Here is a 27,519-nt window from a genome sequence, read left to right as displayed (position 1 = left end):
AAAATTGGAAATTTCAATTTAAAAATATCATTTACAATATCATCAAAAAACTATGAAATGCTTAAGGGTAAATCTAACAAAATGTGTTCAAGACCTGTACACTGAAAACTACAGTATATTGCTGGGAGAAATTAAAGATCTCTAAAAACATAGAAAGTGACATATACAAAACTCGTGTGTCAGAAATCTCAGTATTTTTAAATGCCAATTCTCCACAAATTGGTTTATATATTTTACACAATACTATACAAAATCTCAACAGTATTTTTGAAGATATTGAAAAGCTAATTTTAAAATTCATATGGAAATGCAAATGGCAGAGAATAGTTAAAACAGCTTTGAAAGGTCTTTAAGAGTTCTTCAAGTTATAGTAATCAAGAGGGGTTGAATTGGTATAAAAATAGGCAAATAGATCAATGCAACAAAACAGAGTTCAGAAATAAACATACACGTGTATAGAAAACTGACTTTTGACAAAGGAAAGATCCATTTAGTGGAGGAAAAAATAGCCTTTCACTAAATGGTACTTCAACAATTGGATATGCTTATGTCAAAATAAAAACAAATAAGCAAAACAAAATAAAATACAGCAGAAAAACTTTATACTTATACATTTAAAAAAACTGAAAATGGATCTTAAAACTAAATTTAAAACCTAAAACTATAAAATTCTAGAAGAAAATCTTTATAAATTTGGATTAGGTTGATTTCTTAGAAGTAATATCAAAAGTATCATCCATACAAGAAAAGAAAACATAAATTAGACTTTAACAAAATAAAAACCTTCTGTTTTCTGGCACAATTAACAGAACAAAAACATAAGCCACAGACTGGGAGAAAATATTTGGAATTCATATATTTGCTAAAGGACTTGTGTCCAGAATATATTTTTTAAAGCTCCAAATTCAATAATAATAAAACAAACAACTCAGTAAAAAAATGGACCAAAGATTTCAACAGATACTTCACCAAAATGGCAAATAAGCACATAAAAAGATGATCATCTTTTCTTTTTCTCACCTTAATTAGTCATTAAGGAAAGGCAAATTAAAACCACAATGAGATACAACTGCTCACCTGCTAGGATGGCTAAAATTAAAAGACTGACATACCAAGTACTGGCAAGAATGTGGAGGAATTGGAACTATTATATATAACTGGTAGGAATGTAAAATGGTTCAAGCACTTACTTTGACAGTTTCTTTAAAAGTTAGACATACATTTAGCATATTATCTTGCCATTCCATTCTTAGGTACCTGTTAACCTAAGAGAAATAAGAGAATATCCACACAAAGACTTAAACACAAATGTATTTGTCATGTATTTGTCATGTATTTGTAATTGTAGTTGTAATACTCATGTATTTATAATTTATAAAAACTAGAAACAACCCAAAAATCTATCACAGGTAAATGGATAAACAAACTGTTGTATATTGGTACTATGGAATACTAATCAATGATGAAAAGAATGAACTGTTTATACATACAATAACATAGATGCATCTCAAGTTAATTATACTGAGTGACAGAAACAGTTCTAAAAAATGCAAGCCGACAGCAGATCAGTTGTTGCCTGAAGACAAGGGAATGGGAAGACTAGAAGGGGAGATTACAAAGGGGCATGAGGGAACTTTTGCAGGTGATGGATATGTCCACTATACTGATGGTAGCGGTGGTTTCATGAGTGTATTCATACATCTAAATTTATAAAATTGAACATTTTAAATGTGAAATGTATTCAACATCTTATATCAATAAAACTGTTTCAGTTTTGTAAGATGTAGAAGTTCTGGAGATTGGTTGCACAACAATGTGAATATATTTAATACTACTGAACTATACACTTAGAAATGGTTAAGATGGTAAATTTTATATTATGTGGTATTTTGTACCACAGTCTTTTAAAAATCTGCTTTTAAAAAAGTCCAAAGCATTCCGGACATCCATTTATTTATTGTTGGGGACAGACAGGACATTCTACCTGCCACACCCAAACGTGGGTCTGAGATGACTACCTTCACTTGTAGAGGAATGATGGGAAGTGGAAAACATTCACTCATAACTCTGGAACACCATTTGAGGCAGTTGCAGTGGATAGACTTGTTTTAGTCTTTAATAAAAGCATTACAAATCTATGAAGAATAATTTCTGTGAAAGAAAGCTCTCACAAAAAATGTTGCTAGAATTACTCATTATAATATTTTGTTTTTAAGAAAGGGCCTACAGGGCTTCCCTGGGGGCGCAGTGGTTGAGAATCTGCCTGCTAATGCAGGGGACACGGTGTCGAGCCCTGGTCTGGGAAGATCCCACATGCCGCGGAGCAACTGGGCCCGTGAGCCACAATTACTGAGCCTGCGCATCTGGAGCCTGTGCTCCGCAACAAGAGAGGCCGCGATAGTGAGAGGCCCGCGCACCGCGATGAAGAGTGGCCCCCGCTCGCCACAACTAGAGAAAGCCCTCGCACAGAAACGAAGACCCAACACAGCCAAAAATAAATAATAAAGAAATAAATAAATTTTTTTAAAAAAAGGGCCTACAAAGCCTCATGCAATCCACTTCATTGTCACAAGTATTAATTCTGTTTTTCCCAAGAAGGAGAAAAAGTTATTAGTTTCATGGTGAAAGTCAAGAAGGGGATCTTTAGACTCAAAAAGGGGAATTTTACCCAAGATTGTACTAGATTGCACCAAGAACCAATGTGTATCGTGAACTGGGTCTTAAATGCCAAAATTTGACAAGGCAGAGGATGTTTTAGGTATAGGAAACAGAATGGTCAAATCACAGTTTTGAAATAAGATTAATGAAAAATGTAGAGTTTTTTTTTCAAATATCAATTTTATTGCTTTCCCCACTTTTCAGTTATCTGCTGAAATGTCACCTCATCAGAAAGGACTCCCAATACCACACTGTATAATGTTAACCCTCAACCTTCTTGCTCTATCACCTTACCCAAATTTATTTTTTTCTTCAGAGAATTGTTAGTACCTAATATTACATTATGTAGTAATGGAATACTTGTTTGTTTACTCTCTTGCCTACAATAAAATAATATCCATGAATGCAGAGACATCGTCCACATGTCATTCATGCTATGTCCTCAGAGCCTAAAATACTGCCTGGTGCACAGAAGGCACTGATTAAATATTTGAATGAATGGAGTTAAAATACCCGTTGGATTTGTGTATCTCCCTTGTTACTACTGTGCCGTGAGGGGATTAGGAGTCAATCAATGAACTAGATTCTATCCTGCCATTTCTCACCCCAAACTCAGAGCATTCGTGGGTCACAAACACGTTCTAACATAATCATTTGGAGTCAAAGCCCCTACTTTATTTTAGTTCTTTTTTTATGTGTTCTATATCCCAGGAAGGTGCAAAATTCCCTTACAACTCACATTCTAGAAAGTCTCCTCATTATAGGCTCCCTGCATATCCTTGTAAATAACAAAGGAAATCAGTAAAAGAGAGTTAAATCTGCATCTCTGGACTGGCAGATTTATTTTATTTTCTGTCATAAATGTAGCTCTTGGAAAAAAAAATTCACTAAGATTTATGCAGATCATTACCAAGAAACTTCACACTGTAAAACACTTAGAATAAAATAAAAAGAGTCCCCATTAGTATAGCCAGATATCCCTGGGTGCTGACAAGGCTCTATAAACATAGAGATGGGCATCTGCTTGGTGGGTTTGATGAACCACTACAAAAACAGGTACCAGGCACCCTCTCTTTAGCTCTCCTGGGTCCCATCCCTGGAGATCATACCTCCTCCACTTTAGAGATGCAGGGCCAATTGTCCCAGCATCAGGACTTCCAGATGGGTCTGAAGGTAAAAAATTACATGGGTTGCTATGACAACTGTCTGACAGTGATATCTTGATCCCAGATAATTTTAATAATGTCTATGGTCACTTCTATAAGCTGTAGGAGAGAGAAGTTCTGGAACAAGTTCTCCTAATGATAACCTAGTGTAAAGCAATTAGAACTAAAATATGCTTGAACCACTTCACAGCCACACCTCAAAATGCCACTTACCTATAATTAACCACAGATCACCAGGCTCAATCATCCCCTACTATTACAGGTGCCCCCAAATTAAAATTACTTAAGAGATGACAACAGAAAGGAGGAGTGATAAAAATCAAATTATGCTGCAAAATACATCTCCCTGTCTAGGTGTCAAGAGCTGGAAGGACTCTAATTAATGAGATGCATAGATCCTGGTCCAACTGACATAAAGAAGGGGAGGTTCAGGAGGTTAAACAAAGGAGGCACTGTGGGAGGAGACAGAGCTAGAATAAACCTGGGTCCCCCAACCACCATTTCAGTGCTTCTTCTACAAATACCTATAACATTCTAGAGTTGTGGTATCTAAACATTTTTTCTTTTGTGGAAGAGCCCCTTTCTCAAATTCCAGCTCAAAGTCTGATGTTACCAACAGGTAAAAGAGAGGTGATCTTATGGTAGAATTGGGGAGATATTCCCTAACACAAAATAGCAGGGCCCCAGCTTTGGTTTTCCTATCCATAGTTGAAGATTGGAAGGAACCACTAAGAAACAATCGAAAAGTTGTTGCAATCTGTCATTAGTGCTCATAGAACTGCTGCTCTACTACCCTCTTCTCTCTTTGGTAACCTGGCCTGTCCCTACTCCTGATGCATTTAGCCCTTCTGTGCGCTAACCCTCTCTTCTTTAAAGCTGAAAGCAGTCACTGATACATTGATTTGAAACTATTCACACTAATACTTACACAATCACAGTCCAATTTGCTTTATAAGGCTTTCTTTTCTCTTTAATTGTGAGATATAAGCTCCTCTCCCGTTGAACATTTTGAACCATTAGGACCAGTTTGGGGTAATCATTTAGATGACAGAGCTCTGGTGTGCTCCATGACTTCCAATGACAGTGGTCGCTATAGTAGTAGTGAAAAGAATGGAATAGGCACTTGAAACCTAGTAAAGAGCAATTTTTAAAAAAATGATGTCTTTTTAATAACATAAATAATGCTGACATATATTAATGTTCTAAATGAAAAGAAGGCTACAACAAATACTTCAAAGTTTCCAGTCAGGATGCTTAGAGAAATAGCAATATCACTTACAGCAACAGTTAAGGTAGAACAAGCTGGAAGGATGATTAATTGAGTATGAGATAATAGTAAATACCCCAATTGAAATGCCCAGAAAGATGGAAAATTTCAAATCTATAAAACCTTCAAACTGGATTATTTGCCAAAAGATACATTAAACTTAATTATTGGTGCATCACATTCTTGCCCAGCTAATTAGTTTGTCAAATGCCTTAGATGGAAGAAAAGAAAATTCACATTAAAAGGTCCACTAAGAATTGTTTCTAATGCAACAATGAGAGGAAAGCCCAATATTTTGATTTGTTCATATAACTGACAGTAATGAATACTGGTTTTGCTCAGATAAGATGAAGAAATTCAGGATTTTCAAAGCAGTAGCCAAGTATGATTTGTTGGCTTCATCCATAATCTTCTTCTACATGAGAGTCTCTTTCTGAAGAAATTTACACTTCTTCCTCCTAAGGCCTTTATAAAGGAGTGGAGTGCATTTCACTTTGGCAGATATAATTTAATTTAATTTAATTATTTATTTACTTATTTTATTTTAAAATTTCTTTTTAATTTATTATTATTTTTTAACATCTTTATTGGAATATAATTGCTCTACAATGGTGTGTTAGTTTCTGCTGTATAACAAAGTGAATCAGCCATACATATACATATATCCCCATATCTCCTCCCTCTTGCGTCTCCCTCCCTCCCACCCTCCCTATCCCACCCCTCTAGGTGGTCACAAAGCACGGAGCTGATCTCCCTGTGCCATGCGGCTGCTTCCCACTAGATACTGATTTTACATTTGGTAGTGTATATATGTCCATGCCACTCTCTCACTTCATCCCAGCTTACCCTTCTCCCTCCCTGTGTCCTCAAGTCCATTCTCTATAATCTTATTATATAATTAACAGTAACTAGTTTGGGAGTTACACTGTGGTGTCTCTTGGTTTTGAATTTTCATTGAGTTTTTTAAATGAAAAAATTACAAACTCATGAGAGGGACTGCTGTAGTTTGTTGCCATGGATAATTGTCTCTAAATAAACTCAGGGTAGTTAAGTGGATATGAACAGATGGAAATAAATTGATGGAAGTTGACTATTGAGTCTCTTGGCTCCTATTTATTTGTCACCAGCAGCATATTTTTTTGTCTTGTCATGCCTGGCATTTTATGCACTTGAACTTTAACAATGTCAGATGGATTCCCCCTCAGAGCCTGTGTAAAACTGAACTCCAGGATAGAGCTCTCTGCAAACCTGGCCAGAGCCACAGTAGAGACCAATAGCCTAATCACAGTTCTCTAAGCCCTACAGAAAGGAAGGTCACACTTATTGGTACAGCTGTCTAACCACATCCATGTTTACCTAACCTCAGTTGGAACTGCAGGCAGGCTCTGTTAAGCATCACCATTTCTCTCCCCTTATTTAACACATAAGGAAAATAAAGCCAGGGGAGAGGAAATGAGTCAGCCTAGTGTTTAGTCATTCATTGAGTTAATTCCACAATTAATTATTAGGGGCCAACCATAGACTAGCCACTATTCTGGACACTGGGAATACAACAGTGACAAGGCACAGTCTCTGCCCTGGTCGAGCTCACAACCCAGTAGGGGAAAGGGACAGGTCACCAGAAAATTAAAATGTGGCATGGTAAGCATATCTCAGAGTGGTATGGGATCTATAAGAGGGGCACTTAATGCAGTTTTGATTAGTGGAGCAATAGCTTCTTAAAGAAGGGACACCTTAGTTGTGACTTGAAAGATGAGTACTAAATGGTTGATTGGGAAAATAACTCACTGCCAAACTTACTGCCCATCTAACCAAATCCCTACATATTTCAGTTTAAACCAGTAAATGCTTAGGGGGAACTTGTATGTTTCTAACATTCTAATAGAAATTTCAAGAGGATCCCAGAAAGATGTAATACCAAGATGCCTGCCCTCAAAAGATTGCAATTTTGTTGGAGAAAACAGAATCAAAACACTTGAATCAATTAGGGTACAGTACAAAAGAATATTTTATTAAAAATTAAGATATATAATATAAATAATATTGTTGCATGAGAGATCCTCAGAGTAGTTCAATAGCCTTCAGTAAAAAGGTAGAACTAAGCTGAGGTTTGAAAGGTGGGTGAACAGTAAGGCTGAGAATTTGTGTCTTCTCCTTCTGATTTCATTAATCTCATCAAGTTCTTATTAGATTCTATGCCCAATATTAATTCTGAATACATTTTTTAGCCTGATTCTCTTGGAAACTACTTCTTTTTCTCAAACCACTTCTCATGGGTTGTATTGTGTTACCCAACAATATAGGTTGAAGTCATAACCCTTGGAGCTTGTGAATATGGCCTTATATATAAATAGGGTCTATGCAGATGTAATCAGGTTAAAATGAGGTCCTACTAAATTAAATTCTAATGCAATATACTAATCCTACTATAAGAAGAGGAAAAGGGACACAGAGAAGGAAGATGATGTAGAGGCACACAGAGAGAATGTCACATGACAAGTGATAGCATATTTAAGATCATTTAAAAATCAAAATGGAGTAACTATGGTTCAGGCACCCGAAATGGAGCCTGGTAGCCAACACGGATGTAATTTCAGACACATTTCTGCATCAGTGAGAACTTGAATTTTCTCTGAACTGTATCAAACTCAAGGTCACTACTAGCCATTCTCAAAACAGCATCTACTAGAAGCTGCTAGCTGCAACTTTGTCATTTCAAAATCCCACCACCCACTCTTCACAATTCTGTAATCATTTCAAACCCCCGCCCATCCTTGCTAAACAGGCACCTTTAAGCTCCAACACTAATTCTTGACAAACAATTTATATAACCTTGCTTTTCTTTTGCCTTTATAAGCTTCCCCCATTTTGTAGTCCAGCAGAACACAATTTAAGTGCTTCTTGAATCTGTGTCTCCTGGGCTGCAGTCCTAACAAACTCCAAATAAACACCTCTTTATTTCAATCAGGTCTCTGTTTCTGAAGTTTTGGTTAACACAGCAGAGGCAGAGATTAGAATGATGTGTCTACAAGCCAAAGCATGCCAAGGATTGCTAGCAACTCAGAAGCCAAGAAAAAAGCATGGAACAGACTCAACCATAAAGCCTTCAGAAAGAACATGGCCCTGTGGTACCTTGATTTTGGATTTCTAGCTTTCAGAATTGTGAGAGAATTTCTGTTGTTTTAAGCCACCAGGTTTGGGATACTTGGTTATGGCAGCCCCAGCCCACTAATACACCAACTAAGCATGTGGTCCTTGAAAGGAATTTGGCATCTATGAATACCCTATATGAGTAATATCTTTAAGATCGCTTGAAATACCAAATGATGTAAAAGACAAAGAATTCAGCAGCAGGATGCATTTGAAGATTACTCAGAGTGGTTATTGCAGATGGCAAGCTGCTCAACACAGGGTTCAGGCCTTCCACAGCACCAGGCTCAGACATAATGACACAAGGAGCCAAAGAATATCAGCTGTCACAGCTAGTGCTGGGTTCTTTGGACCTCTGACTCTTCTCCCCCAGGAATATCATTTTAGAATGAAAGACCATAATATTTAAGATGTTAATATTTTACTCAATGGGTACCAAAATTGAAATAGTATTTTGTGCAGTTTTGATTAGCTGATCAGTTTTATATCACACAGTTATTTTCTAGTGTATTTTGAAAAAGGAAAACAAAAGCTGGGGTGGTCAGGTAATATATGATGTATAAAATTTGTAAATACTGTAAGTAAAATATGTTTTATTATTTTAAATATGTAAAGATTTTCTGATATTTATTAGAATGCCTATAAAGCTTCAAATAACTAAGTGAGCAAAGTAAGATGAAAGAGACTATCAATACAGGCAATATCAATAAATATGTAGGGCAATGTTCACACTTGTTAGTTCATGAAATTAAAAGTAAACTTTAGAATGATTTTACAATATTAGAAAATTGTTTTATATATATATGTGTGTGTGTGTGTGTGTGTGTGTTTCAAATGTTAGGAAGCACACATTTATATTGATGGTGGCATTGTAAACATCCTGCCAGCTCTACCTTGAAAATATATATGGAATCTGACTACCCTCCATAAACATCCCAGCTACCACCATGGTCCAAGGCACCTCCTAACTGATCTCCCTGCCTTTACTATTACCCCACAAGAGTCAACACAGTTGCAAGAGTAATTCTGTTAACAAGTCAATGCATATCATTTCTCTGCTTAAAACTCTTCAATAGCTCCCTTTCTCATCTAGAGTGAAAGATAGTCAGAACCCTTACAGAATTCCTCAAGACTATATAAGATCTGGACTGCATTACTTATCTGACCTCCTCTTCCACTGTTCCAGTCACGTGAACTCCTTGCTCTTCCTAGGACCAGAATCATGCTGGACATGTTCCTGCCCCAAGCCAGATATTCTGTGACTTATTCCTCACTTCTTTAAGTCTGCTCAAGTGTCACCTTCTCAACAGGTCTCTCAGACCATCCTATTAAATGACATCTTCTACCCTCTACATTCTCCAGCCCCTTCCCTCTTTATTTTTCTCCAGTGCACTTATCATCTTCAGGTATACCACATAATTTGCTCATTTAATTTATTTCCTATGTTCTTTCCCAGTGGATATAAGGTCCATGAGGGAAGGAATTTTCATCTCTTGACTCATATATTTTATTGCCTAGAATGGTACATGGGATATAGTAGGCATTCAATAAGTATTTATTCAATGATGGGATAAGCTATTTACCTTAGCATTATTTAAAATAGCAAAATACTGGAAACAACTGGTATGTTTAACTAAGGAATGGCTAAATGAATATGGATGCTTTTCAATAGAATATTATATAGCTATTAAATTATTAATTATATTAGCTACATCTTCTGTATGAAAGTTTACAATGAAATAACTTTAAAAGTAGAACTCACTCAGGGCAACTACATCAAATTACCTATGAATATGGAACAAAGAAAAATTTTTAAATGCTCTGTTAATATGATGGGGTTATGGTACATTTTTCGGTTTTTAAATGATAATGTTTAATGCCTTTGTTACCATACATTTTTTTAAAGTGAAGTTGGGCTATATTGGAATACTGAAAACAGAACCAGAGTTATATTTTGAGCTAGTTGGATATATTGTCACTTGGTGGAATTAAAAAACCAACAAAAAAAACTAACTCTTTTCTGATGACTGAAACTAATGGCTTCATTCTTTGAGAGTGGATAACTTCATTGATTTGTTCAAAATACATTGATGAAATAAAACTTCTCTGTCCTGTGATGCTTAGTTAAACTATTACAAAGTTTTAATTTTACTCTGAAAATTATGAACATAAAGTTTCCCCGTTGATGCAAAAGTAGAGAGGTATCATTATGTTGACAATATAGTCCTTGGATTTAGATTGGCTTAGAGAAATTTAGGATTTTCAAATATCTCGAAGTAGAACCATATGTAATAAAAACCTGAATATCAACAGGGGAGCCCAGGGCTTTAGAAGAAACACTGTTCATGAGAAAAAAGGTCCCTCTGATGGAGAAAGGCTGATACATTTCCAGGAAAATTTATGTCTACCACTTAGGTGAAGTTATTTTCTGGCTTTACTGTAATCACTGCCATATCCTCAACCTTCTCTAAAAGCCCGTGACACACAACAGTCTTGTATTAATGGTGCTCTGCAGATCCTGGTGCATTCTTAGAACTATACAGGGTGGAGAGCAGAAAACAGTCACAGGAGTTTGAAGGCAAATTGGAGCTCGTGCTGGGCAGACCACTGCACACCTGAGGAGGGTGACCCTTGGAAGGGGAAGAAGTAGGGGGACGCTGGACCCTGCTCCTTCGTGGGTGGAGACCATGCAAGTGGGGAACACTTAGGTCATACACAGTTCGTTTCCTATCTTCAAGGTTATATCTTACGTTTTATGAAAATTGATGGAACAACACACATGGCAGTTCATTTTTACACACACACAAAATAAGTAAAAATAAATAAGTAATAATATAAATAAATGAGTGAAAGAATTAATGAGAAGGAAGAAAAGGAAAGGGAAGAGAAAGGAGTGAAAAGAAAGAAATACCATCTTGAATATGAAAATCAGGAAAAAGGAAAGCAAAATGAATCACTATAAAATATTGAAATGAAATAGTTAGATAAAAGAGAATCAGGAAAAGGGAAGAAATTGAACTAAGATAGGAATCTGGGAAAGGAAGCAGAAGGGGACAAAAGAAAAAAAAAAAAAGCATGTCTAAACTTCCTCAAAATTCTGTACGAGTCACACACGCAGAGGGAAGCATGACTTTGTCTTGGAGGAGATTGGAGAGATGCCAATGGAAAGATACATATAAGACATTGGTTTTAAGGTACCTAGTGATATTTGCTCTTTCATCACTTTGTGTATTTGGAATCAATCATGCTGAAAGAGTATTTCACTAATATTATGTTTATACTTACCTTGTGACAAAACACTGCATATTCCAAAAAGCACATTACATCCTGAGGCAGATATCAAAGAATTCATCAACCCTTTTATGAAGGACATTAGTATTATTGCATTGAAAGGCTAATTAATATTTAAAATGACTCATTTTAAAGATGTTACATCTCTGATGAAAGTTAAAAGTCCTAAAAGAAAAGTTCTAGGGATTGGTTGCCCAACATTGTAAATGCACTTAACACTACTGAACTGTACACTTTAAAATGTCTAAGATGGTAAATTCTATGTTGTGTATCATATTTTACCACAACTTTTTAAAATCTAAAAACAAAAGGCTTGCCTTAGATCATAGAGCAAGATCACAATGGCTGGGGAGCAGCGTGGTTAGATTATAGCAAGTCTGACATAAACTTAAATTGCAAAATCTAAACACCTATCCTGAAGCAACTTTTTTTTTTTTTACAATTTGTAAAGACCTTAAAATTAGGCAATGTGGGAAATTATGAATGTAATAAGATAGTCGCCTAGGAGATCAAACTCTGTAAAATAAAACAGAGTCTGCATCTAGAAGCCATTAACTTCTAGCAGCTTGATAAATAAATGTCCACAAGATTCCAAATCTTAAAAATTCTTTTTTTTTTGCTGTTTATTTCTCAGTCCCAAATGCTAGAAATTATATGCATGCATATTTTATATTCCACTATCTGACCATCTCCTGATTCTTTTATTCCCTCTTTGCTAACCTATACATATTCCCTACTTCTCTTATTAAGGGCTCCGGAGAGTGCCTATAGCTCTTTGCTTTTTTTCTGCCTTCACCATCAATAGTTGAGTTTCAGTTTAACTTCTCTGTTGTTTAAGAAAACGTCACCGTTCAAATACTTACTTTGGCAAAATGCCTCAGAAGCTTGCCTGTGGAGAAAAAAATTGCATGCTGAACTTCAGAGCAAATCAGTGTATTATATGTGGTGAAAAAAATATGAAAATTCTCTTTTATAGAGATCCTGTGGGAAAATTGAGGTCTCAATGCTACCCATACATTAGAGCATGAAACAGTTCAGTACCAGTGAGGCAGAATTTCACATAATAAGGGTGGATGTTTGACAGATTTAGATAGAAAACAGCCAAATGTCAACCTTGCCCCTCTCCCTTTCAAGGATACCTGCCCTAAATAGGTCAGGGAATGCTAATAGGTGTGTCCGCCCAGACTGAGGGTGACACCTAACAGCTCCACTACCACGGAGATTTTTAAGGGGCAGACACTTGCCCTTCATTTTTATGTGATGGGAGGGAACATTTAAATTATAAGTACTTAATGCTCACCCATTCAAACACCCCTCTCCCAGCTTTTTAAGGAATATAGGCCCATGAATGTATCATTTATATTTAGTTGTGTAAGGTGAATGCAAGTAAGAGAAGCAAAATCCAGCCTGGCCCACTTTACTACAAAGGTTGCCAATTTGAATGTCCAAGAAGTGGCCAAGCGGAAGCTGCTAAATGCCGTGAAGCATAGAGTGAAAAGTACCATAAGGGAAGAAAGCATAGGGTCACCAGATCTGGTTTGCCAAGGGAAGCCGAGATATCTGGATTTTAACATGAACTATTCTGACTTTCAAAGGTTGGCAACTAACTCAAAATTTTTTAACACTCTGTAAAGGCCAAACTCCAAATACCCTTGGGCTATATTCAGACTGCAGGTCATCCAGTGACCTCAGCTTTACATACCAAAGACTGAGCCTGAGCCACCTGAGGGGGTACTGGGAGGGAAAGATAAGAAAGACAGAACTTTAGGTAGCTCTTCTGTGGAGTGGAAATTTGGAAAGAGATTCTTAAGGGAAAATTTCAAAGATGTTTTCAATATGATGAGTGGTGTAACTGAATTTGTAAACCAAAACACTTTCAGTCCTTTTAAAATTGGATTTGTGTCTTTTTCTTTTGGATGTGTTAATACGCTAACGCTGTCCTTAAAATAAGAGGGGAACAGCCTGGTTATATGTGCTTACATTTATAAATGATAAATATTGTCCAGCCACAATTTTATAAAAAGATCATATTGGATTTCATGTCAGAGTTTATGATAAAAACATAGGTCTCAGGGATTTAGTAAGGCCTTCAAAGCCGTTCAAATACAGCATCACAGTGTAATGCATCGCCAGGTTATCACTATTTCCAACCAACAGATCCACTCAATACAGAGGATCAGTGCTAAAAGATGGACTGAATGATTCTAAGACACCTGCCTGTTTTCTGATCTCCATCAGACACACATGCCCACATGCACACACACATCTGCTTAGCTGTCTAGTAGATACTCCGTATTTGCAACGTATCATTGAAAAAGCATTTGTAAAACGTTCTTCCACTGAGTCTTCCCTGATACAAGGGCAGAAATCGCCATCATCCATTCAACCGATTAGAATAAACTTTAAAATCAGTCCTTAAATAGGGTGTCATCATGGAAGACCACATTTAACACTGTTGGCTATTTTACTCATTTAAATGCAGTTTTTAAATTTAGTTCTTGCAGTCTCCATAACACTATAAATATTACTTGTAAAATCTGCAATCCACATTATGTTAAATGAAAGAATGTAGTTTTATTTAAAGACAGGCTTTGAAGTTAGCAAGACCGAGGTTAGATGGTGACTCTATCACACACTGTGTGGTATTAGCTACCTTATTTAATTTATCTGACACTGAGATTTCGGCTTTCTAAAATGGGGATATTATTCCCCACTGGTAGGATTTTTTTAAATGTTAAAACGAGATTTGTAAAGCATCTAACACTATGGAAACCACGAAATTTATTTTACCTTTTCCTCTTAAAAACGAAGCTATGGCTTAAATCCAACTACAGTGATTTTTAGAATTGTCCTTTGTTAGTTGTAAGGGGCCAAGTTTTCCCTTGAAGCAACTGCCAATTCAGGGAGAGGCAGCTAAAAAGTCTAAGAACCTGATCAGAACTAATGGGACCAAGGGGAAAAAAATAAAAGTGAAAGGTTGGACTTCAGGGCCTGCCAGAGTCAAAATCTCTTAAAAATGCAAGTTTCAGGTTGAAACCATGAAGGACTACACACTAGGAGTAAGATTGAACCAGAGGTAGATCAGCCCTTGGTGTAACTAAAGCCCAGTACTGAATAACTCAAACTCTGAAAACAGATGAAGGAAATTTTAGTTTTCTATTGTCCCAGATTGCCAGAAAAAAACATATATCCACTCTGAGGTAGATATTATCATTCTAGGTTATAAATTATTTCTAAAAATTTTCACATACATTATCCAGCATTCAATCAAAAATAATAATGCCTGTGAAGAATCAAAACAATATGAAAGAAATACAAAAGCAGACAAGAGCAACAGATCTATAAAGGCTAGAGAGACAAAGTTAAGTTACATAGAAAAAGTTTGATCTTTTCTGGTCTAGCTTTTAAGCAGGGCTGCTTCTTGGGCATGTGACCTGGTCAGTCACACAGGGCTCAGTGCTTAGAGAGGTTCTAAGCTTGGTTTAGTACTCTACTCTTGACAGTTTGAAAGTCTTAATGATTGTGAACAAGGGGCCTGGCGTTTCCATTTTGCACTGGGTCCCACAAATTATGTACTTGGTCTTGCTTTTAAGATTTGTTAGGTGGGACCAGAGCAATGTACTCCATCCCAGTGCCCTGTCTGAAGGGGATCAGATTTTCCAGTCTGAAGGGGATCGGGCAGTATTTCCATCTTGTGTGAGTACCAAGTGTTATTCCCTCTAAGATGGTTCTTTCCCTCTGCCTCAGGTAGTTTGCTTGCTTGTATGTGCTGATTAGTTTTCTCCTGAGTACTCAAGGGGAAACTTCAAGATTCCCAGAGTTCTCTCTGTGCTGCTGTCTCCACTCTTACACTCCCCCTTACAAACTCAAGGAGTCTACTTGGACTCCCCCTCCTGCACCATAGACTGGAAACTCTCCAGACAGTAATCTGGGATAATCACACGGTTACTTCATGCATTTCCATCTCATGGGGGTCACTGTCCTTCATTGTCTGATGACCAACCTCTTGAAAACAGTTGTCCAGTTTTGTTGTTATTTCAGATGAAATGATTTATCCCATCCTGTTATTCCATCTTGGTTGGTAGCAGCAGTCGACAGCATTTTTTTGTTATAGCCCCAAAACCTAAACATCCCCAATGTTCATCAGCATAAAATACAAAAATAAATTGTATGTTCATAAATTGAAATACTATTATAGAAATAAAAATAACTGAAATATAACCATATTCAGTGCAAAGATGAGTCTCACAAACAATTGAACAAAAGAAATCAGACATAAACTAAGGTATGATGTGTGATTCCCAAAACAGGCAAAACTAAACTATTCTATTAGAAGTCAGGATAGTGGTTACCTTTGAAAAGAAAGGAGGGAGTGTCATGATCTATAGGAGACCCACAGGAGGCTTCTGTGCCTCCTTCCTGGGTGGTAGTTGTGCAAATCATTGTGTTAATTACTGAGCTGTACAATGTATGTTTGGTGCAGTCGTCTGTATTCATGATGAAGTATAACACAGATAATATAAAAATAATAACAGATAGTAAAGGGAAACATATATAATACACAACAATAGTACATATCATTTTCACAAAACTCAGAATTGCAATGAGCACATTTGGAAAACATTTTTGTCAAGAGCTGTGTAACATCTTTGCTGGGAATATGCTAAAATTACTGAGATGCAAGCTGTAAGATGGCTTATGAAGCAGTGTGGGTTTTTGACATTGATATACATTGTTATGAAGTATGTTATGTGTCAAAAAATCTTTCTGCTAAAATAAGCCACATTTCACTAAATTGCTTCCTTGTTTACGAAGTTTTTAACTGTATTTACTGGTAATCATTTCCATTAAGATATTTAGTAAATGACTATTACCTTATTTCTATATTACTGATAGGTGGCTTGACACTCCCTTTGAAGTTCACAGGTACTGCTAAGAATGCAATTCTGTAGCCAGTTCAGCTCAAATGTCCAGATTCATCCACATCTGCAGCTTATGTGGCAGGGCTAGAGGCTAATAGAAAACATCAGCTCTGGATTTGCTTTGTTATCAAATCATATGTAATAATGTCACGACCAGTAAGTTTTGTTTTCAGATATGTGTTTGTACTGACTTGACAGTGAACCTAAAAAGTGAAATAGATATGAAGAACAAGAGAAATTCTAAATTCTCACCCTTCAGGAGTTTTGATACTATCAATTGCCCGTGTTGTGTTTAAAAAAAAAATCATACAAAAATAAGTCTCTTCTTTCATTACCATTACCCTCAGGGTGAAGAAGATCAGGACAAATTCTATAGTTGCAAATTAATGACAATACTAAGCCAAGTTATTTTGAACTTGATAAAATATTTTGATTTGTATTACTTGGAATCTTTTCAAAAAGATCATTGTAATCCACATTGTCTTCCCACTACAAATAGCAAAGCAGTTTGAGGTGACAGAAAAGGGAGAGTATCTGAAGGTGGAAGCTCAGAATTGAACTCTTCACCCTACCACTTACGAGCTGTGCTACCTTAATTAAATCACCAAATGTGTTTAATTTGATTATCATTTTTCCTATCTATGAAATGATGAAAATATTAATGTGTCTCACAGGGCAGTTATGGATATAAATGGAGGTGAGGAAAAGATATTCTATGTCCTAAAACTGTATGAATAGCACCTATACAACAAGCCCCTCATTTTACAGAGGTGTAAACGGAGACTCAAGAGAAGTTAGGCAACCTGCTGACCAAGGTTACAACTGATAAAATCCCTTGCATTTGATGTTCCCTTTTATTGAGTAAACCGACTCCCTCCTTCACATTCCCATATTGTGCTGTCCTCACCAGTGCTGTGAGGACTTTGGCCAACAAGCTCAGTCCCTCAGATGTTCTGAGGGCTGTGAACGGAGGAGTCTTTCTGACGAGAAAGTGAGTGTCCCTGCAGCAAAGTTTTCATTAAATAATGGGGTTGTTTCAATGCCAGTGAACATTTTAATTTTTCATCACAGCCTTTAGTCATAATTGACTTAACATGAGTAAAATCTTTTCAACTAGATTCTATCACACAATTTACTCATATTTGGTTGATGTGATTCTCAGCAATATCACATAACATTTTTTTCTGTGCCAATCCTTTTTTAAAATTAAAAAAAATTTTTTTACTTATACATGTATCTATTCTTTTTCAAATTCTTTTCCCATTTATTACAGAATATTAAGCAGAGTTCCCTGTGCTATAGAGTAGGTCCTTGTTGGTTATCTAGTTTCAATATAGCAGTGTGTACATGTCAGTCCCAAACTCCCCATCCATCCCTGCCCACCCACTCTTTCCCCCACTCTGTACCCATAAGTTCAGGTAACAACATATTTTTAAAAAAAATAGATGGTAGAACTTTGTCAGATTCTGAATCCCCATTGGGGTTCAGAGCTACCAAAAGCTCCACTCCAGCTTTTCATCCTGTGATTCTCCCTTTATTCACAATAAACCTCCCTCACATAGGCTTCTGCCAGCAAGCTTCCCCTCATTTCACATTTGGAAAATACTTTTAGGTAATGAAGGCCACTCATTCTATTTAATCAATCAGTGTCGATTAAAAATATACATGAATGCTCTTTACAAGTTTTAAAGTGCTGTATAAATTTAAGCAGCTATTGAAATGGGGAAAGAAATCTACAGATTAGGATTGTAAAAGATTTTGTTGAACATCTAGTTCTATACTACAGGCAATGAGAGGTTACAAAAATTAAAATAACATAAAAGAGAGTCTCTAACTTCATAGAACTCATGATCTCATTATGGAGGCAATATGGATATCCATAAAATGTCAAATAACAATACTAGGCATTTTATGATTAGAGGTAGAATTAATTAGAATAAGAACTTAAGGAATTACGGGCTGGAAGAAATGTTACTTGAACTGGGTTTTGAATAATAAGAAGTATTTCCACAGTGGGAAGGAGAGAAGAAACAGCAGGAGCAAAAGTGAGGAAGCAAAAACAAATTCCACATGCCTGCAGAGGCTGTGTCAGGAAGCTGTGGAGGAGAAATAAAAAACCTTAAATTCTTCTCACTCAACAATCAGACAAGCTCTAGATAACGGAAAACCATTGAAAGCAGTACTATCCTCTGGTAGTCAGCGACCTAAGCTCCGTGTATACTCTGTCCCAGAATTGCACTCTCAGACACTGCCATAAGTAAAATAACTTCCTTCCTAGTTTGATTCTGATGCAAACTGAAAACGTACTGAAGATACTGATAGATACGTATTCTTTTTAACACTAGATTAGATATTTGAGACAGGGGACCAATGACTGATCTCCCTGTTCCCACACTTATTAAGCATCACACATGCTCTCTGCAAGCACAGATGATGATAACGATGAAGCCTGGTCAGTGTTTACCCCCTCAAACACCTGAAGTGATACCCTACGAATGGTTTAGATCATGTCCCATACTAGGCGAAGGAGAGGCATTTCCTGGTATCTACCCAAATGAGTCAGCAATAATCCCAATTGTTCTGCATAGTAAATGATGGAGAAAGGGTAGTTCTTCCAGGAACTCTTGAGTGCTCTCAGAGTTTATTAGTGTAGTAATTTAGGAACAAGATTCTGATGACTGCCAACTGTATTTGCCTCAAAATATCAACCAATGCCCAATATCTTGGGGCAACCAAGAAATTTCTTGGAATTATAATTTTTTTAATTTTCATTCAATCTAAAGGCTATGTTATATGATTACAGAAAAGGGGGTAAAATTTTCTCTCTCTCTCAACAAAATATACTGAATGGAAATTACTGCCTATGGCACAGTAATAGAAAGTATATCAGAATCAGAAAATACAGCTTAAATGCAGTTATCGACAGCCCTCAAAAGCATTTGAAATTTTCAAAACAAGCGAAAATCTTTATTATCATTAACATCACCATCATCATTATCTTCAATGAGCTATTTGTAATTTAATAAGCAGCTTTCAGTGGTGGTGTTTTGACTTGAAGCATTTCTTAAAATACATTTTTTTAAAAATTCACCCAAGACAAAGATTGTAAGACCATTCAGTTAATCACTTTAGCATGTATATTCATTGGGGGAAAAAAAAGAGAAAAAAAGAAAAAGGAGATTTTTTAAAAAAGGAAGCACTTACCTGACTGGTTAACTAATATATGGATCCAGATAAGCCCTAGATTTCCTAAGTCTCAACTTTAGGCCACTAGCTGCATTTTCCTTCTGTCCATCTGATATTCCCAAACTGTAGAGCAATTGATGCTGTTTGAGGAGCAAAATAAATATTTAATAAAATATTTTTGATAATTATTTAGAAAAACTTCAGCACTGTAAGAAAAAGTTATATTCCAGGTACTGCCTATATCCTAAACAGCATAGTTTGAAACACTTTGATTCCTCAAAGACCACAACCTCTAAAGTCTGCCAAAACCAGAGCCATTCACACTTTCCTGAAAGCAATCACTGGCCCAGTGCAAGAGCCTAAGAAGTGGGGATGACTCCATAATTGGTTGGGGGCCAAGACCCTGGTTTACATACTGCAGTTGGTTTTAGTGGACTTTGAAAACCATCATTTTCTCTAGGACACCTCAGACAGAGCCATGAAACGAGATAATAGTGACAGCTGGAAGCAAATTTTTGAAATTTCAAGGCACAGGTGAGAGAAAATTAAAGACAAAAAATTCATGTGAAGGAAGCTTAGATATTACTTCTTATGCAACATTTCCAAGTGAAAATGTAAGAAGTAACTTTATGTAACATAATACTAATTGGAATTTGCAAACAAAAATAAAGCTTATCCCAAATGTATCAATCTAAATATACCTCTGAATAATTTGTTGATATATATGTATGTACATGTGTATATGTTTGTACATGTGTATATATGAATATCCACCCTATTGTTATTATATATTATATCTATTTTTAGGGTACATAGATATGGTATGCAGAATTTTAAGATAGGCCCCAAGATTTCCACACCCTAGAGTACATATCTTATATAATACTTTCCCAATAAGTATAAGTACCATCTGTGATTATAATGGATGTCACTCTTGTGATTAAGTTGTATGGAAAAGATGAAGAGGTTTTGCAGCCATAATTAAGGTCCCAAATCAGTTCAAGTTAATCAAAAGGGTGATGGTTTTAGGTGGGCCTGACCTAACTAGGTGAGCCATTTAAAAGAGTTATCCAAGCCTTCTCTAAAAGGGAAATTCACAGTGAAAGTCTCCTGCTGGCTTTGAAGAAACAAACTGCCATGCTTTGGATAGGGCCACATGGCAGGAGGCCTATATTCCCTGAAAATGCCATCTGGCTAATAGCCAGCAAGAAATGAGAGACCTCAGTCCTACAACCACAAGGAATGGAACTCTACAAACCACTGCAGGCATACCTCATTTTATTGTGCCCCACAGTTACTGCGTTTATTAGAAATTCAAGGTTTGTGGCAACCCTGCCTGAAGCAACTCTATTGGCACCATTTTTTCAACAGCATTTTCTCACTTCATGTCTCTGTGTTACATTTTGGTAATTCCTGCAATATTGCAAGCCTTTCATTATTATTATTATTATTATATAATTATTATTATTATTGTATTTGTTATGGTGATCTGTGTTCTTTGATGTTACTATTGAAGTTGTTTTGGAGCACCATTAACCCATGCCCATATAAGACGGCGACCTTAATCAATAAATGTGTGTGTTCCAAATGCTCCACTGACCGGCCTTTCTCCCTTCGCTCTCCCTCTCCTCAGGCCTCTCTAATCCCTGAGACACAACAATACTGAAATTAGGTCAATTCATAACCCTACAGTGACCTCTAAGTGTTCAAGTAAAAGGAAGAGTCACAGGTCTCTCACTTTAAATCAAAAGCTAGCAATGATTAGGCTTAGTGAGGAAGGCATGTTGAAAGCTGAGACAGGCCAAAAGCTAGGCCTCTTGCAAGGCCAAGTTGCAAGTTAGCCAAGTTGTAAATGCAAAGGAAAAGTTCTTGAAGGAAATTAAAAGTGCTATTCCAGTGGGCATATGAATGATTAGAAAGAGAACCAGCCTTATTACCGATATAGCGGAAGTTCTGATATAGAGAAAGTTAGTGGTCTGGATAGAAGACCAAACCAGCCACTACATTTCCTTAAGCCAAAGCCTAATCCAGAGCAAGGTCATAACTCTCTTCAATTCTATGAAGGCTGACAGAGGTGAGGAAGTTGCAGAAGAAATGTCTGAAGCTAGGAAAGGTTAGTTCATGAGGTTTAAGGAAAGAAGCCATCTCCATAACATCAAAGTTCAAGGTGAAGCAGCAAGTGCTGATGTAGAAGCTACAACAAGTTATCTTGAAGATCTAGCTAAGGTAATTCATGAAGGTGTCTACCCTAAACAACAGATTTTCGAAGTAGATGAAACAGCCTACTGTTGGAAGAAGATGCCATCTAGGATTTTCATAGCTAGGGAGGAGAAGTCAATGCTTGGCTTCAAAGCTTCAAAGGACAGGCTGACTCGGACAGGCTGACCCTCTTGTTAGGGGCTAATGCAGCTAGTGATTTTAAGTTGAAGCCAGTGCTCATTTACCATTCCAGAAATCCTAGGGCCCTTAAGAATTATACTAACTTGACTCTACCTGTGTTCTGTAAATAGAACAACAAAACCTGGATGACAGCACATCTGTTTATGCCATGGTTTACTGAATATTTAAAGCCCATTGTTGAGGTATACTGCTCAGAGAAAAGATTCCTTTCAAAATATTACTGCTCATTGGCAATGCCCCTAGTCTCCCGAAATTCTGATGGAGATGTACAACAGGATTCATGTTGCTTTCATGCCTGCTAACACATCCATTCTGCAGTCCATGATTCAGGGATTAATTTCAACTTTCAGGATCATTTAAGAAATACATTTAATGAGGCTACAGTTGCCACAGATAGTGATTCCTCTGATGGACTTGAGGAATGTAAACTGAAAACCTTCTGGAAAGAAGTCACCATTCTAGATGTCATTAAGAATGTTCATTATTCTTGGTAAGAGGTCAAAGTATCAACATAAATAGGAGTTTGAAAGAAGTTGATTCCAACCCTCACGGATGATTTTGATCAAGACTTCCATGGAAGAAGTAACTGCAGATGTGGAGAAAGTAAGAGAACTAGAATTAGAAGTGGAACCTAAAGATGTGACTGAATTGCTGCAATCTCATGATAAAACTTTAAGGGATGAATAATCAATCGCTTCTTGAGGATGAGCAAAGAAAGTGGTTTCTTGAGATGGAATCTCGCCCTGGTAAAGATGCTGTGAAGATTGTTGAAATGACAGCAAAAGACTTAGAATATTACATAAACTTAGTTGATAAAGCAGTGGCCAGATTTGAGAGAACTGACTCCAGTTTTGAAAGAAATTCTACTGTGGGTAAAATCCTTCAAATAGCATTGCACGCTACAGTGATTTTTCATGAAAGGAAGAGTCAACTGATGCAGCAAACTTCATTGTCTTCTTTTAAGAAACGGCCACAGCCACCCCAGCCTTCAGCAAACACCACCCTGATCAGTCGGCAGCCATCAACAGCGAGGCAAGACCCTCCACCAGCAAAAAGATGACGACACACTGAAGGCTCAGATGATGGTTAGCATTTTTTTTAGCAACGGAGTCTTTTTTAATCAAGGCATGTACATTTTTTTTTTAGACACAATGATATTGCACACTTAATAGACTACTGTAGAGTGTAAAGCTAACTTTCATACGCACGGGGAAACCAAAAATTTGTGACTCGCTTTATTTCAATATCCACCTATTGCAGTGGTCTGGAACTGAACCTGCAATATCTCCTGTAGGTGGTTTTGTCAGAAGATTCTGAGCTCCAGATTAGCAGGCAGTCATAGCTGACACCCTGATTTCAGACTTGTGAGACCCTGAACAGAGAACCCTACTATGCCTCGTTCAGACTTCTGACAGAAACTGTGAGAGCATCATTAATGGGTGTATTTTAAGCTGCTGAGTCTGTGGCAATTTGTTATTCAGTGTAGAAATCTAAAACGGTAGATTCGTATTCGATAACTATAATTTTTGCCCCTTCCCTATCTACCTACCTACCCATTACTTTTTGTCCTTGTTCTGGAAGTAAATCTCATTTTCTTTGGCAAACTAGTCCTCCCAAACTCCAACCACATGGCTGTTGCTGGAGAGGTTGCTAATCACAGTATCATTCACCTCGGACTTAAGAAAAGGGCCCGTGACTATCCAAACCAGGTGTAGAATCCAGTCGTGGTGACCTGGCATGCTGAGTGGTCCAAGCATAAGTAAATGGCATAAACCAGGCCAAGAGCATCCCTCTACAGGATGGTTCACAGAATAAGTAGCCAATAGAGAAAGTTCTTTTTAGTCACTAAACTGGAACTTTGCTTGTGGTTCTGTTCTCTGAGTCATGGAGAAAGTCTGATTGCAATAAGAGACTGTAAGACCAATAACTAAAGGAAAGCAAAGAGGAAAGATGGCAAGAAAGAGAGCCCTGACAGCAGTGAAGTCCCCAGTTCTAATCCTTGGTGCTCCCCTTGTCCCTACCCCGTTTTTCCCATGACTTATGCTCCCTTAAGGGTTTTTTGTTGGATTTTAGTAACCAAAAGAGTGCTGAGTTGGGTTTCGGTAACCAAGAGGGCTGCTCTTTACTTCTCACTTTCTCACTCCAAAATTTCTAACATGACATCCACCATTTTTTCTCTTGCTACAAAAAATTAACCTAGAGGAGGCCAAATCTTTGCTCTTTTTTCTGTGCCAAAAGCAAACACATACTCTTTTTTTCTTGTTAAGTAGGAGGAGAGTAGAAACAACAGTCAATTCTTAAAAAAAAAAATGAAAGGCAGAATCAAGACACAGTTATGTGTTCATTAAAGCCCTCTTTCTTTTTCATTCTCCACAAAGTTAGTCCTGTGAGGAAAACCACTGCTTTTTTAAGTAAGAATTTTAAATTTCTCAAATTGATGATGTTACCACACCCAAAAATGAAAACACCAGTCCCTCCAGGTTGCCTGCTGGGAACGGAGGTCAATACAGGCAGAGGATGACCAAGGTAATGACTCAGTTTAGACAACTCCCAATGAAAAAAGTTACGAAATCATTTCAGGAGTGTGTACCAAAGTCCTTATTACAACCTGCACATGAGGATTCTGTGACACTCTGGAGTTTGATACTTCAATGTTTAGCTAGCTCATCTGTAAGACATACTTCTCAATGATCTCAGCCCTAAATTCTCATTGGTAATAGCACTGGGATCTTCAGTTCTTGATGGTCTTAATAGGGTTCTGTAAAGGCCCAAGACCTTTTGAAGCAGAAGTGCTCTTTATGCAAGAACTAAGGTAAATAGAACTAAGAGAAAAAAAAAAAAATAGAGCTAAGAGGCCCCGCCCTTCTTTTAGACCAGCTTCTACATTTGGTATCCATCTCAGGGATACAATTACTACACTTCAATATCTGCCCCCTACTCACCACACTAAAATTTGAAAAGGAAATTCATGTTTTTCTCATGTGGCATTGGAAGAATGCATTACATAAATTAAGAAATATAAATGACTTCCCCTATTAAGAGTAAAGTAAGAGAGTGAACAGTGATTACTTCTTCTGGTCCTTCTTATACAAGGCCCATCTGTGACAGTATTGTCCTGCACTCAGCGCTGATCCCCAGGGAAACTGTCAGCAATGGCATCCAGTAGAGATTTTCTCTATTTACATGGCAAACATGCTTATCAAAGTGGAGGGGAAATTTTTATGACTAAATATAATAATTTAATTTTATAATTACTTGTTGAATGAAAATTATTAGCTGAGTGATGTCAGGACATGAAAAAGTATGAAACATGGTCTCTACCCTCAAACCCAATATAATTGGAAAAAAGAAAAAAGCCAAACACGTAAAACTTCTAAGGAAGAATAAAAGATTGTGTATAATTAGCTTTGTGGAAGAGCTTAATACATAATTGTGAATGAATGTTAGCAAAATACCTTTTATAATTTTTAACTTCTCGAGGTGCCAGTGTCTTCATCAATAAGATGTAGGCAAAAACCTGCACAAAGTGAGGATTAAATGGGATAAGGTGTAAAGTGATGATGATGTATTGATATACAGCAGATCCTCAATACATGGGACTATTGTTATTACTCTTGACTTTTTTTTTTTTTTGACTTTTTTTTTATAGGCCATACTGTTACCCCTTTTCTTATAGGCCAAGCAATGAAATGTGAGAGATCTAAGCCTATTAAAGTGAGAAGATTGCTAAATAGAGGAAAAGATTATCAAACCAGGTAATTTATGTCGATATAAATAAGATATAAACTCAGGTGCTTAAATATAGTCAAAAGAAATTTCTGCTGGAAGAAATTTTCTTATAGGCCAAGCAATGAAATGTGAGAGATCTAAGCCTATTAAAGTGAGAAGATTGCTAAATACAGGAAAAGATTATCAAACCAGGTAATTTATGTCGATATAAATAAGATATAAACTCAAGTGCTTAAATATAGTCAAAAGAAATTTCTGCTGGAAGAAACAGAAAAGAGAAAGAGTTTGTAAGTTGATCTATATTTCAGGGTTTAAATAACAACGACCAAAAAAATGTCTATTAACTATCAGAAGCAGATTAACTAAAAATGACTTAAAAAATCTTGTGCTCAGTGAATATTTGCTGTGAAAGAAGAAAAAAAAAAAAAGAATGAGAACAGAAATCTCTATGCATGTGAAACCTAGGATTTTGAAAGGGCTTGAATTTTAGTCCAGGCAAGCAGCAAACCAGTAGCTGTAGCCTCTCACCATTTAATCCCCAGGGTTCCTCCAAAGAACGCAGGAACTAAGAAAAGAGAAGGTGCTAGCTCAGCAAACATGGCTTCAGAACAATAATCTAGTTCACCTTCTAAACAGGTTGACAAACCTAAGACACGTCTATCTAAAAACTCTAGCCCCACCACTGTCTGAGTGCAGGGTCCACAGAGGCCAGGCAGAAGGGACAGCGCTTGCCTCAGTCACTGTCTTAGATTGTGTATATGAAGATACATATGAGAGAAGAAACAGGAAATGAAATGAGAGGTGACAGTTCAAGTCTGATCATTATTTTAAGCTCAGTGAAGCAGAATTGAATAACAAGACTGGTATCTGTCATTTTAGAGGTTTCTCTTAGCAAGATTTTGTCAGATTTGCAACAATGTGAGTGATTCTCACCAGTTGAGCACTGATCTGAACTACAGATAAAAGGTACAGATGTAAACCATGAATTTCCCTCTCATTATCCTTGTTAAATGAATTAGAAAACTTGATTGAAATTGCTGGAAAGATACATGAACTAGTATTACTAGACATTATGTTTAGATGAAATAAGATTTCTAAAATATGAATCTGGTATTGTTATATCATGTAATCACCAATTCAGGAGAATTGGACCTTACTTGTTTACTTATTTTTTTACTTTGCCTGTTTTAAGTAAGTAACCAAAAGAAAAAGGAGAAAAAAAAAAAAAAAGTGAGAAAAATAATTTAAATAGTGCAGATAATTCTGCTGACCACTACATCCAGCAAGTACACACCATACCCAGAATGAGTGTGAGATGGGAGATGTGCATCTTCTGTTGTTACTTTAATCTTTTTCATTTCCCTTATGCCTCTGTGTGTGTGATCACTTTATTGTATTGAATGTGATTCAAATATTTAAAGATTACTATATATGTATAGATACACACACACATATATGTTTGCACATGCACATCTATATTTTTTTCTCACCATAGCTTTTAAACACAAGCCAACCACTTGTTCCTGCTAAAAAAGAACATCACTGTGTACATTGCATATTTATAGATGCATAATACTGTACACGGTGGCAAGTTTTAAAAAGCATCTATTCTGTACTCTGTGGACATTTCAGAGGTTTTTTTCAAGCTTAATTTGGACTCTATGCAGTTTTAACCTTATGTACAGATAGCACTACCTAACTTCTACCAAGGCTGCCTCTATGCCTATTAATTTATGTGAGGAATAAGCTT

The 27,519-nt window shown here is 36.7% G+C and overlaps 1 pseudogene; it reads left to right on the top strand.

Annotated features, from left to right (window-relative positions):
- Window positions 1-16,223: 16,223 nt before the first annotated feature.
- LOC118894019 overlaps window positions 16,224-27,519 on the top strand; it is a 54,483-nt pseudogene continuing 43,187 nt past the window's right edge.

Source organism: Balaenoptera musculus, chromosome 4 (genome assembly GCF_009873245.2).
Source record: "Balaenoptera musculus isolate JJ_BM4_2016_0621 chromosome 4, mBalMus1.pri.v3, whole genome shotgun sequence".
In the NCBI taxonomy this organism is placed as follows: Eukaryota; Metazoa; Chordata; class Mammalia; order Artiodactyla; family Balaenopteridae; genus Balaenoptera; species Balaenoptera musculus.
Note: the sequence above shows the minus strand (reverse complement) of the source record. Positions and strands in the feature narration are given on the sequence as shown.